The sequence below is a fragment of the Bombina bombina genome, chromosome 7, assembly GCF_027579735.1.
Source record: "Bombina bombina isolate aBomBom1 chromosome 7, aBomBom1.pri, whole genome shotgun sequence".
In the NCBI taxonomy this organism is placed as follows: Eukaryota; Metazoa; Chordata; class Amphibia; order Anura; family Bombinatoridae; genus Bombina; species Bombina bombina.
In genome coordinates, this window is record NC_069505.1 from 12,565,155 (window position 1) to 12,579,655 (window position 14,501).

Below are 14,501 nucleotides of genomic sequence, written 5' to 3' on the forward strand. Positions count from 1 at the left end.
GTTTCTGAGATTTACCTTCTTGGACAATCATTTTCAGTTTGTAGCTTCCGTTTGGCCTTGCCACAGCTTCCCAAATTTTCTCAAAGGTTCTGGCGGTTCTACTGGCAGTGGTCCGGTCTCAGGGCATTGCAGTGGCGCCCTATCTGGACGACATTCTGTTTCAGACGCCCTCTTTTCAACAAGCAAACTCATACTCTCTTTTCTTCGCTCCCACGGGTGGAAGGTGAATCTGGGAAAAAGTTCTCTGGTTCCAGCTAGGGTAGTGTTCTTAGGGACCATAATAGACCATAATAGATTTCCTATCAATGAAGCTTTTCTTCTTAAAAGGGAAGAGTCCACAGCTGCATTCATTACTTTTGGGAATACAGAACCTGGCCACCAGGAGGAGGCAAAGACACCCCAGCCAAAGGCTTAAATACCTCCCCCACTACCCTCATCCCCCTGTCATTCTGTGCCTTTCGTCACAGGAGGTTGGCAGAGAGGTGTCAGAAGTTTGAGAGAGTCTCTCATGGAGGGTAGTACTCTTCGCAATGGGACTGGAGTTTTAAGTAATCCTGTCAGCCTCTCAATGAGAACATGGATGAAAGATAGAGTCCGGAGATGCAGGGAGAGTTTTCCTGCGAACCCATCCCGACTCATATTAACAGCACTTTGGTAATCAGCGTTGACAAGTTTCGCTGCCTACCTTTCTTCACTCAAGTCCATGTCAAAAGCGAGGCTACTATCTGTCACACTTGAAGGGCCGTGTTCTTGTTCCACGGCATAGATTCCGGTAAGATCGTTTCATTTTATTTCGATATGTGAATGTAATGTTAACGAAACAAGGTAGGGTCCCAGTGGGACTTCTTGTATCTTAATAAGGAATCATGTTTTAATATCTCTTGAGGGCGGTTATTAAACAAGGGCGACTTTTAATCAGTTTGTTATATGGTTCTATCTGCAAATGTGTAGCTATACTTAGACTCACGGCCTTTACGGAACATAACGGCCTTCTTTTAATAACGCTATCTTTCCAGATTGCGTGCCTTTTTCGTGACTGGCACGGTGCACCTTGTGACGGGTGCGGTTACGTTTCTCACTTCCGTATGCTGACTGTGTGCGACCGAGAGAGTCTTGCTCGTGGGTTGTCTGGGTCACAGGAGGTGGTGAGTGCCCCAGCCATTAGGAGTGTTAAAGGGTACAAGTTAGTTTTTTGTCATTTTTGTAATCTCAAGATTATGGAGGATTCTGATATGCGTGACACGGATGCCTCCGATATGGAGGATGTGTCTTGTGATGAATATGAAATGGACCGGGTAATCAATGCGCATCAGTTAGGTTCCGATTGCAGTTCTAGAGTACTCTTTTCTCCTGAAGCAGGGAGCTTAGAGTGCGTTGAGCCATCCGCCTCCGAGGTTTCCATGACCATGAAGCGAGTGTCCCAGTCCATTTCCCAGCTATGCAAGCAGGTGTCTCGATGGTCTTTACCCCTTTTCCGGAGGGTGGCTTGTTTCCTCCACAGGTTACGGCACGGTTCTGCATGGCCATTGCTATGGCGCTGAATCATTTATATCTCCCAAGTGAAGTATTTCTAAGATACTGTCTGTGTTCCGTTAACCAGGGCCCGTCGAGCGTGGGATCGCCAGATTCAGTTTGGCCTTCTGGGGCCCCTATCTCAGAGCCAGGGTCTTCAGTTGATACGGCAAGGGATTATTTTGCCTTCCGTTATAGGCTGGCTCGCCTTCGTGTTCTTTTAAGACATGTTTTGGCAATGTTGGAAGATCCCAGTCCTAGTGGGCTGAGGGATCTGCGGCCTTAGAAGCTGCTTTATGTTTTTCGGTTCCAGTTCTGAGCTTGGGTGAATGGGGCTTTTGATTGGCTGGTTCCGTTGTTGTCCTCATTTACCTTGGGCGTTCAACCAATGGGTGCTGCCTTCATTTTATTTTTTGATCTGGATGGATGTGTTTAATTTGTTTTTTCTTAAACTCATGTCTGTTAGAATTTTGTTTTTCTGAACGTTCTTCTCTGGAACCGATACTTGCGGCTTAGGTCGGGTGGGCACTTTCTCGGAAGTTGCGCCCTTGTTGAATAATAGAATTATGTTTTTCAAGTTCAGTTATCGATCCTTCAGACGAATTTTCTTGGACCTTGGGCAGTTCTAGAGTGTCCTTACACCAGGCAGGTACTGGTCGGATACTTTTTTCGGCTGCTACCAGGGTTCATGTCACCCTCATGGTGCTGATTCAATCCTTCTGAATTTTGAATGTCTCCTGGCCTATTCTATGGACTCCAGGCTCGGATCCTACCGAAGTATGAGGCCTGTTTAAATACAACCCCTCTGACTGGAGGGGTATGAGTTCCATTTTAGGTTGGCTGTTCGGGCTTCTCGCCTGGGATACGGATCTGTTTTTGCAGACATCATCATAGTTCTTCAGGTCTCCGGGGACTCAGAACCGTTATTCCATTCTTGGACTGGGAGATGTGTGTGACCCATGGGGTCTGGTGTACCGAGTGATTAATAATTTGCATTTTCACTTGAGGTTCTTCCAGACGCTGATCTTTAGCCTATTTAGCATTTTATTGCGGTGGCAGAGTTTTCTTCCTTTCCGCCTTGCATGGATCATAGGGTCGGGATGCGCTGGCATATCTTTCTCTGCTCAGCTCCCTGCCTTCTGTGGGAAGCTGCAAAGCTCCAGCTGTTGCCTGCTTAAAGAAGATTTTGGAAGATAGATGCTTCAAGGATCTCTGGCTGTTGTCTCTTCCATTACCCTTGGTCTGACCATGATCTCGACAATCGGGTGTATTTCCGTCCTTGTTGCAACTTTTGCCTTGGGGCTTGTCAGTGAAGGGGCGAGGTCAGTTACGGAGAGCCGCCCTTTTGGGGTCAGGTAGTTGACCATTTATCCTCGATGCTCTGTTGGGGGCTTAGTGGGCGGTGCCTTAAGTTAGGATGGTGAGCAGGGTACAGGGTTCTCATTCGCCTTCGGGTGTTGGTTGCTCCCTTGCCTGTGTGTGTAGCACGTATTAACGCTTGCTTGCAAGATTTCTGTGCGATCCAGGTTCCCTGGGTGCTGAATCTTAGACTATTAAGGAAGTCCTTGTGTTTCTTGGGTTTGAGGCTATTGCTAGATCACCAAGTCTTAGAGGTGCATTCCTCCTTGTAGGAGACAGCTTAGGATTCCTCTGGAAGATGGAACTTCCTTTTTCGAGGACTATGACCCAGGTCCATGTCTCTCCTTGGATGGGTGTGGATGATTCGATTTCACACTAGATGTTTGTGGTCCAGCGGGCCTCTCTCTGTAGAGGCTGGGATGCTCTGAGAGATGCCTCGTTTGTGGCTTAGGTTTTAGGTCCTTCTGACGGTTCCCTACTGGTCTTCTGGCGCATTTATGCTGTTCCTGTAGATTCCAGGTATCCTCACCTGGGTTGGCGATATGGCAGAGGGGGTCTCGCCTCTAAGGTAGGATAGGTTTCCTTCGTTTTATGCCCTTCTATTCTAGAGCGGGGGTAGGGTTCTCCGGTTTCGGAGTTACCTTAGTATTGGGAGCGACCTGTGGGTCTTGCCTTGTAAGGGTCTTTTCCCTTTTTGCATTCCAGAATCCTGGAAGAGGAATTGCGATGTAGTGATTGGTTCCTCCTTTCCTGCAGCGGGAGAATGAGGGTTTGATCCCTATGGGGCTCTTGCTATATGTTGGATTCTGATATATGGATGATGAGGGTCTGAGGGCCTTCTTCCCTTGGGATGTGTTCCTTGTTTTTAGAGAAGACAGCCGTGTAGGGGGTTTCGTACCAGAGCACAATGTCTATCCTGACTCAGGGTACAATACCGGTTGTTGTAACGGTCAGCGGTCTAACCGGGGCTTTGTTCCTACGTTGACCCTTCCTTTCTCTTCCGGAAGTCTGGGATTCTTGTCTTTGGTCTTTACTAGCCTTTGGGCTGGGACCATTATCCTAGAGGGAAGATTGGGGGTCGGTTACTCTATTCAGGGTTGACCGTTTACCTTAGAGTCGGTTCTCTCCTTTGTGGGAGGTTGTGGATGTCCTTCTCTTTTTCCACTGGCATTCGGTGCTGGGAGGGGGCGCTCCTTGGAGCCGATATTCAGAGTGCTGTGAGCCCTTGGAATGTTTGCAGTTGAACCCAACTACAGCTATTGCACTTTGAGTGTGTAACCAGCTACGGCTAATTGCACTTTGACTAGGTGTTAGCAAGCTTTGAAACGCCTTTGTTGTTTGGGTTTAGCAATGGTAAATCAACTTTCTACCTGGAAGCTGGCCATTGGGAGTTCCTGTTCAGACGGTGGGTGTTCTTTTTGGAGAACTCTTTACTAGCTGCTGGGATAATTATCCCATTTTTGCTGTCTTTCAGATCTAGATCTGATATGAGGCATCGGGGAACTCATGGTTTTTCTGGAATACCTTTGGGTATGGTTCAGGGTCAGGGATATGAGGGTGTTCCTCGAGTCCTTTTTTGGGACATTTTTCTCTGTGTATGGATCTCTTTCTCTTGTTAAGTGTATCCAGTCCACGGATCATCCATTACTTATGGGATATATTCTCCTTCCCAACAGGAAGTTGCAAGAGTCTACCCACAGCAAAGCTGCTATATAGCTCCTCCCCTAACTGCCATTCCCAGTCATTCTCTTGCAAGTCTCAACATAGATAGGAGGTCGTGAGAGTCTGTGGTTTTTTTATACTTAGTTTATTTCTTCAATCAAAAGTTTGTTATTTTTAAATGGCACCGGAGTGTGCTGTTTATCTCAGGCAGTATTTGGAAGAAGAATCTGCCTGCGTTTTTTCTATGATCTTAGCAGACGTAACTAAGATCCAGTTGCTGTTCTCACACATTCTGAGGAGTAAGGTACTTCAGAGGGGGAATGGCGTGCAGGTTTTCCTGCAAATAAGGTATGTGCAGTAAAATATTTTTCTAAGGAATGGAATTGACTAAGAAAATACTGCTGATACCGAAGTAATGTAAGTACAGCCTTTAAATGCAGTGAAAGCGACTGGTACCAGGCTGATTGATAGAGATATATGCTAAGGTATGTGCAGTAATATATTTTTCTAAGGAATGGAATTGACTAAGAAAATACTGCTGATACCGAAGTAATGTAAGTAAAGCCTTAAATGCAGTGATAGTGACTGGATCAGGCTTATTAATAGACATACATACTCTTATAAGAATGTGTTTTAAAACGTTTGCTGGCATGTTTAATCGTTTTTTAACATATGTTTGGTGATAAAACTTATTGGGGCCTAATTTTTCCACATGGCTGGCTTAAATTTTGCATAGAAACAGTTATAGGGAAGGTAATCCACAGCTCAGCTGTGGCAGTTTTGTTGTGTCTGTTTAAAAAAAATGTCGTTTTTTTTTTTTATTTTTTTTTAATTTTTTATCTGTTTTTTGCATTAAGGGGTTAATCATCCATTTGCAAGTGGGTGCAATGCTCTGTTAACTTATTACATATACTGTAAAAATTTCGTTTGATTTACTGCCTTTTTTCACTGTTTTTCAAATTTTGACAAAATTTGTTTCTCTTAAAGGCACAGTAACGTTTGTTATATTTGCTTGTTAACTTGATTTAAAGTGTTTTCCAAGCTTACTAGTCTCTTTATTAGTTCTAACATGTCTAACATAGAGGAGGCTCTGTGTTTATTATGTTTAAAGCCATTGTGGAACCCCATTTTAGAATGTGTACCAGATGTACTGATTTCATGTTAAACAATAAAGATCATTTTTTGTATTTAAAAACATTATCACCAGAGGATTCTGTCGAGGGGGAAGTTATGCCGACTAACTCTCCCCACGTGTCAGACCCTTTGACTCCCGCTTTAGGGACTCACGCTCAAATGGCGCCAAGTACATCAAGGGCACCCATAGCGTTTATTTTACCAGAGGATTCTGTCGAGGGGGAAGTTATGCCGACTAACTCTCCCCACGTGTCAGACCCTTTGACTCCCGCTCCAGGGACTCACGCTCAAATGGCGCCAAGTATATCAATGGCGCCCATAGCGTTTATTTTACAAGACATGGCAAAGGTTGTGTATAATACACTGGCAGCAGTATTAGTCAGACTACCTGAAATTAAAGGAAAGCAAAACAGCTCTGGGGGTAGATACAGAGCATACAGACGCTTTAAGAACCATGTCTGATACTACCTCACAATATGCTTAGTCTGTGGGTGATATTTGTGACTCAGGGAAGATGATTTAACCTGATTCTGATATTTCTACATTTAAAATTTATGCTTGAGAACCTCCACTTGTTGCTCAGGGAGGCTTTAGCTGCTCTGAATGAATGTGTACAATCGCAGTGCCAGAGAAATTGTGTAGACTGGATAAATAATATGCAGTGCCGGTGTGTACTTATGTTTTTCCAATACCTAAAGAGGTTTACTAAAATTTTTCATAAGGAATGGGATAGACCAGGTGTGCCGTTCTCCTCCCCTCCTATTTTTTAGAAGAATGTTTTCTAATAGTTGCCACCACACGGGACTTATGGCAGACAGTTCCTAAGGTGGAGAGAAGAGTTTCTACTCTAGCTAAGCGTACCACTACCTCTGGCGAGGACTGTTGTGCTTTTTTAGATCCAATGGATAAAAAATGTTTATTCAACAAGGTTTTATCCTGCAGCCCCTTGCACGCATTGCTCCTGTCACTGCTGCTGCGGCGTTCTGGTTTGAGTCTCTTGATGAGGCTTTACAGGCTCCATTGGATGAATATATTTGACAAGCTTAGAGCACTTAAGCTAGCCAATTCCTTTGTTTTCTGATGCCTTTGTTCCTTTGACTAGACTAACGGCTAAGAATTCTGTTTTTTACTATACTGGCGCGCAGAGCGCCATGGCTTATATCATGGTCAGCTGTCGTGACTTTAATAAATAAGCTACTTAACTTCCCTTCAAGGGGCAGACCCTATTCAGGCCTAGTTTGAAGGAGATTATTACTTATATCACTGGAGGAAAAGATCATGCCCTTCCTCAGGACAGGTCCAAATCAAGGGACAAAAAAGGCCTAATTTTCGTGCCTTTCGAAAATTCAAGGCAGGTGTGGCATCAACTTCCTCTAAGGCAAAATAAGAGGGAACTTTTGCTCAGTCCAAGGCGGTCTGGAGACAACCGGACCTGGAACAAAGATAAGCAGGTCAAGGAGCCTGCTGCTGCCTCTAAAACAGCATGAGGAACGGACCCCTATCTGGTAACGGATCCTATAGGGGGCAGACTTCATTCTTCGCCCAGGCGTGGGCAAGAGATGCCCAGGATCCCTGGGCATTGGAAATTATACCCCAGAGATATCTTCTGGATTTCAAAGCTTTCCCCCCCAAAAAAGGGGAGTTTTTGCCTTTCACATTTATCTGCAAACCAGATAAAGAAAGAGACATTCTTGCATTGTGTACGTGACCCATTCAGTTCCAATAGAGGAACAGGGACACAGTTTTCCTCAAATCGGTTTGTGGTTCCCAAGGAAAGGAAACCTTCAGACCTATTTTGGATCTAAAAGATCTTAAACAAATTCTTTAGAATTCTATCATTTAAGATGGAAACTATTCGTACCATCTTAACTATGATCCAGGAGAGTCAATAGAGGACTACAATGGATTTGAAGGATGCTTATCCTCACATTACGATGCATAAAGATCACCATCGTTTTTTCAGGTTTGCCTTTCTAGACAGGCATTACCAGTTTGTAGCTCTTTCCTTTGGGTTAACTACAGCCCCTAGAATCTTTATGGAGGTTCTGGGGTCACTTTGGCGGTCCTTAGGCCGCGGGGCATAGAAGTGGCCCCTTATTTAGACGACATCCTGATACAGGCGTCAAACATCCAAGTTGCCAAGTCTCATACGGACGTAGTACTGGCATTTCTGAGATCGCATGGGTGGAAAGTGAACAAGGAAAGAGTTCTCTATCCCCAATATCAAGGGTTTCCCTCCTAGGGATTCTGATAGATTTTGTAGAAATTGACAACCTGGACTCCGTCAGGTAAATTTTAAAGTTTCTAAATTTCTGCCGTGTTCTTCATTCCATCCGCGCCCTTTGGTGGCTTAGTACATGAATGTAATCGGCTTAATGGTAGCGGCAAGGGACATAGTACCGTTTGCACGCCTACATTTCAAACCACTGCAACTATGCATGCTCAGCCAGAGGAACGGGGATTACACAGATTTGTTCTCCTGTTAAATCCGGACCAAGAAACCAGAGATTCTCTTCTCTGGTGACTATCTCGGGTCCATCTGTCCAAGGGTATGACCTTCCGCAGGTCAGATGGGACAATTGTTACAACAGATGCCAGCCTTTTAGGTTGGGATACAGTCTGGAACTCCCTGAAGGCTCAGGGATAGTGGACTCAGGAGGAGACCCTCCTTCTAATGAATATTCTGGAACTGGGAGCGATATTCCATGCTCTTCAGACTTGGCCTCAGTTAGCAACTCTGAGGTACATCATATTTCAGTCGGACAATATCACGACTGTGGCTTACATCAACCATCAAGGGGGAACAGAAGTTCCCTAGCAATGTTAGAAGTCTTAAAATAATTCACTGGACAGAGACTCACTCTTGTCTAAAAGCTATCCCTATCCCAGGTGTTGAGAACTGGGAGGCAGATTTTCTAAGTCGTCAGACTTTTCATCCGGGGGAGTGGGAATTCCCTCCGGAGGGGTTTGCACAAGATCAAGCAGGAGAGTGCTTTGGTGCTTTTGACAGCGCCTGCGTGGCCACGCAGGACCTGGTATGCAGATCTGGTGGACATGTCATCCTTTCCACCACGGTCTCTGCTTCTGAGACAGGACCTTCTACCTCAGGGTCTTTTCAACCATCTAAATATAACTAATCTGAGATGGACTGCCTGGAGACAGAACGCTTGATGTTATCAAAGCATGGCTTCTCCGAGTCAGTAATTGATACCTTAATACAGGCATAAAAGCCTGTCTCTAGGAAAATTTAACATAAGATATGGTGTAAATATCTTATTGTTATGAATCCAAGGGTTACTCATGGAGTAAAGTCTGGATTCCCAGGATATTATCTTTTCTCCAAGATGATTTTGAGAAAAGGGTTGTCAGCTAGTTCTTTAAAAGGACAGATTTCTACTCTGTCTATTCTTTTGCACAAGCGTCTGGCAGGTATTCTAGACGTTCAGGCATTTGGTCAGGCTTTGGTTAGAACCAAGCCTGTGGTTAAAAATGTTGCTCTGCCATGGAGCTTAAAGCTGGTTCTTAAGGTTCTTCAAGGAGTTCCATTTGAACCTTTTCATTCCATAGATATCAAACTTCTATCTTGGAAAGTTCCTTTTTGGTAGCTATTTCCTCGGCTCATAGAGTCTCCGAGTTATCTGCGTTGCAATGTGATTCTCCTTATCTGGTTCTCCGTACGGATAAGGTAGTCCTGTGTACCAACCTGGGTTTTTACCTAAGGTGGTATCTAACAAGAATATCACTCAAGAGATTGTTGTTCCATTCTTGTATCCTAATCCTTCTTCAAAGAAGGAACGTCTATTACACAATTTGGACGTGGTTCGTGTTTTAAAGTTTTACTTACAAGCTACTATAGATTTTCATCAAACATTCACCTTGTTTGTTGTCTATTCTGGACAGAGGAGAGGTCAAAGGACTTCAGCAACCTCTCTGTCTTTTTGGTTAAAAAGCATAATTCATTTAGCTTATGAGACTGCTGGACAGCAGCCTCCTGAAGGGATTACAACTCATTCTACTAGAGCTGTGGTTTTCACTTGGGCCTTTTTTAAATGTGGCTTCTGTTGAACAGATTACAAGACGGAGTCTTGGTCTGCGTTTCATACTTTTTCAAATTTAACAAATTTGATACCTTACTTCTTCGGAGGCTATTTTTGGGAGAAAGGGTTTTTTACAGGCAGTGGTAACTTCCGTTTAAGTACCTGCCTTGTCCCTCCCATCATCCGTGTACTTTAGCTTTGGTATTGGTATCCCATAAGTAATGGATGATCCGTGGACTGGATACATTTAACAAGAGAAAACATAATTTATGCTTACCTGATAAATTTATTTCTCTTGTAGTGTATCCAGTCCACGGCCCGCCCTGTCACTTTAAGGCAGGTAATTTTTCCATTAAACTACAGTCACCACTGCACCCTATGGTTTTCCTTTCTCTGCATGTTTTCGGTCGAATGACTGGTAATGGCAGTTAGGGGAGGAGCTATATAGCAGCTTTGCTGTGGGTGGACTCTTGCAACTTCCTGTTGGGAAGGAGAATATATCCCATAAGTAATGGATGATCCGTGGACTGGATACACTACAAGAGAAATAAATTTATCAGGTAAGCATAAATTATGTTTTTTCTTCGGCCCTTGTGTTTCTAGGGAGTTCGTCTCCCTGGGCGTTACTATTGTACGACAATTATGGGTTGTTCTATGTTCTGCAGAGTGGAATGATCGTTTGGATTTTTATTGAGATTCTGTTCCCCTTTTTGGGGGCAGATAGCGGTCCTTGTCTTGGCTGGGTACCTTCATGGGAGTCATGATCCGCAGGGCTGACTCCTCGGAGGTTGTTGGCCTTGACGAACTCTGGGACTGAGTGGTTTAGTTCGGCTTTGCCGGCGGTGTAACTAATGTGCGGTTTAACTGGTCTTCGGGTTTTCACCCGTGTCGTCTATACTTTTTGGGGTGTTGAGTAATCAGGCTGTGGTGCCTTTTGAAGGGGCCGCCTTTTGTACCCACCTGTTGTTTGCATTCAGTGTCCTCTAGCTTGGGTATTCTTTTCCCAAAAGTAATGAATGCAGCTTTGGACTCTTCCCTTTTAAGAAGAAAAACATAACTGATAATTTCATTTTCTTCTGATGGGAAGAGTCCACAGCTTTCGCCTGTGTTCTTATCTATGAGGTGACTGTAATTTTTTGTTCTTCTGGCACCTTTTTTCACCCTCATGTTTCTCCTACTGTTCCTTGTTCCCTCTGCAGAATGACTGGGGGATGAGGGAAGTGGGGGTGGTATTTAAGCCTTTGGCTGGGTTGTCTTAGCCTCCTCCTAGTGGTGAGGTTCTGTATTCCCAAAAGTAATGAATGCAGCTGTGGACTCTTCCCTTCAGAAGAAAATGAAATTATCAGGTAAGCCTAATTTGTTATTTCTGACAGAGGTCAGAAAATACAAGATTTTCCATTCTTGTTCTTAAGTCCTCTCCTCGGCCGTCAGTGGCTCAATGTATGGAGGTAATTGGTCTGATGGTAGCTTCTATGGACATCATCCCATTTCCTCGGTTCCATCTCAGAGCTCTGCAGTTACGCATGCTAAAACAATGGAACGGGTACTATGCAGATCTGTCTAAACGCATAGATATGGATCAGGCGACAAGAGACTCTCTTCCGTGGTTGTTGTCTCAGGAACACCTCTCCCAGGGAACTTGCTTTCGCAGACCTTCCTGGGTGATTGTGACTACGGATGCCAGCCTGCTGGGCTGGGGATCTGTCTGGTACTCGTTGAAGGCTCAGATTCTTTGGACTCGGGAACAGTCAGATCTCCCCATAAACTTCCTAGAGTTGACAGCGATCTTCAATGCTCTTCTGGTCTGGCTTCAGTTGGCTTTAGCCCAGTTTTTTAGGTTCCAGTCGGACAACATAACATCGGTGGCTTACATCAACTACCAGGGATTAACTCTGAGTTCCTTGGCCATGACAGAGATGGCTCGAATTATTCAGTGGGCGGAGACCCACAACTGCTGCCTATCTGCAATTCACATTCCAGGAGTGGACAATTGGGAAGCGGATTTTCTGAGCAGACAGACCTTTCATCCTGGAGAGTGGGAATTTCATCTGGAGGTGTTTTCCAGCTTCACCTTCAAATGGGAGTGGCCAGAGCTGGATCTCATGGCATCTCGGCAGAATGCCAAGCTCCCGAGGTACGGTTCTAGGTCAAGGGATCCTCAGGCCGTCTTGCTTTGGCGGTCCCTTGGAATTTCAGTCTAGCATACCAGTTTCCTCCATTCGCTCTCCTTCCTCGAGTTATTGCTTGGATCAAGCAGGAGAGGGCATCAGTGAATCTCATAGCACCGGCATTTGCCTCACAGGATCTGGTATGCAGACCTAGGGGAAATGTCATCTCGTCCACCTTGGAGGCTTCCTCTGAGGAAGGACCTTCTACTTCAGGGCCCCTTCATCCAAATCGAGTTTCTCTGAAGCTAACTGCTTGGAGATTAAACGCTTAATTTTATCTAAGCGTGGGTTTTTCCTAGTCGGTGATTGAGACCTTGATCCAGGCTTGCAAGCCGGTGACAAGAAGGATTTACTATAAAGTATGGCGTAAATATTTGTATTGGTGTTAATCCAAAGGTTTCTTTTGGAGTAGAGTCAGGATTCCTAGAATTTTATCCTTTCTCCAGGAAGGTCTGGACAAGGGTTTGTCGGCAAGTACCCTGAAGGGTCAGATCTCTGCGTTGTCTATTTTGCTGCATAAAAGTCTGGCGGACGTGCAATCTTTTTGTCAGGCCTGTGTTTAAACCTGTTACTCCTCCATGGAGTCTTAACCTTGTTCTTAAAGTTTTACAGCAGGCTCCATTTGAGCCTATGCATTCCTTAGATATTAAGCTGTTATCTTGGAAGGTTTTGTTTCTTGTTGCTATTTCTTCTGCTCGGAGAGTCTCGGAACTCTCGGAGCTACAGTGTGATTCCCCCTATCTTATCTTTCATTCTGATAAAGTGGTTCTTTGTACTAAGTTAGGTTCCTTCCTAAAGTTGTTTTGGACAGGAATATTAATCAGGAAATCGTTGTTCCTTCCTTGTCCTGATCCTCCTCCTCATAAGGAACTAAATGTTGTGCTTGCAGGCGACTAAGGCTTTTCGCCGGTCTTCTGCTCTGTTTGTTTCTCTGGGAAACGCAAGGGTCAGAAAGCTACGGCTACTTCTCTTTCGCTTTGGCTGAAGAGTTAAATTTGTTTGGCCTATGAGACTGCTGGACAGCAACCTCCTGAGAGAATCACAGCTCATTCCACAAGGGCTATTACCTCTTCCTGGGCCTTCAAATATGAAGTTTCTGTGGAACAGATTTGCAAGGCTGCAACTTGGTCTTTTTTGCCTACTTTTTCTAAATTCTATAGATGTGATACTTTTGCTTCGGCTGAGGCTTCTTTTGGGAGAAAGGTTCTTCAAGCGGTGGTGCCTTCCGTTTAGGTTACCTGTCTTGTCCCTCCCTTATCTGTGTCTTCTAGATTGGGTATTGATTCCCAACAGTAATTGATGATAATCCGTGGACTCACCGTGTTTTAAGAAAGAGAAAACAAAATGTATGTTTACCTGATAAATTTATTTTTCTTCTGTTATGTGTGATCAGTCCACGGGTCATCATTACTTCTGGGATATAACTCCTCCCCAACAGGAAATGCAAGAGGATTCACCCAGCAGAGCTGCATATAGCTCCTCCCCTCTACGTCAGTCCCAGTCATTCTCTTGCACCCAACGACTAGATAGGATGTGTGAGAGGACTATGGTGAGGTTTAGAAAAGGGTTTATCAGCTAGTTCATTAAAGGGACAGATTTCAGCTCTGTCCATCTTGTTACACAGACGTCTGTCAGAAAATCCAGACGTCCGGTCCTTTTGTCAGGCTTTAGCTAGGATCAAGCCTGTGTTTAAAGCTGTTGCTCCACCATGGAGTTTAAACTTAGTTCTTAACGTTTTACAGGGTGTTCCGTTTGAACCCCTTCATTCCATTGATATAAAAATGTTATCTTGGAAAGTTCTGTTTTTAATGGCTATTTCCTCGGCTCGAAGAGTCTCTGAGTTATCAGCCTTACATTGTGATTCCCCTTATCTGATTTTTCACTCAGACAAGGTAGTTCTGCGTACTAAACCTGGGTTCTTACCTAAGGTAGTCACTAACAGGAACATCAATCAAGAGATTGTTGTCCCATCCTTGTGTCCAAATCCTTCTTCAAAGAAGGAACGTCTTTTACACAATCTGGACGTAGTTCGTGCCCTCAAGTTCTACTTGCAGGCAACTAAAGATTTTCGCCAAACTTCTTCCTTGTTTGTCGTTTACTCTGGACAGAGGAGAGGTCAAAAAGCTTCTGCTACCTCTCTCTCTTTTTGGCTTCGTAGCATAATACGTTTAGCCTATGAGACTGCTGGACAGCAGCCTCCTGAAAGAATTACAGCTCACTCCACTAGAGCTGTGGCTTCCACTTGGGCCTTTAAGAATGAGGCCTCTGTTGAACAGATTTGCATGGCTGCAACTTGGTCTTCGCTTCATACTTTTTCCAAATTTTACAAATTTGACACTTTTGCTTCTTCGGAGGCTATTTTTGGGAGAAAGGTTCTTCAGGCAGTGGTTCCTTCTGTATAATGAGCCTGCCTATCCCTCCCGTCATCCGTGTACTTTTGCTTTGGTATTGGTATCCCAGAAGTAATGATGACCCGTGGACTGATCACACATAACAGAAGAAAACATAATTTATGCTTACCTGATAAATTCCTTTCTTCTGTTGTGTGATCAGTCCACGGCCCGCCCTGTTTTTAAGGCAGGTAAATATCTTTTAAATTATACTCCAGTCACCACTTCACCCTTGGTTA

At 44.4% G+C, this 14,501-nt stretch overlaps 1 protein-coding gene across 1 annotated transcript in view; it reads left to right on the forward strand.

Annotated features, from left to right (window-relative positions):
* MTA2 (metastasis associated 1 family member 2) overlaps nt 1–14,501 on the forward strand; it is a gene marked incomplete in the record, with an annotated part of 127,897 nt that overhangs the window by 16,994 nt on the left and 96,402 nt on the right.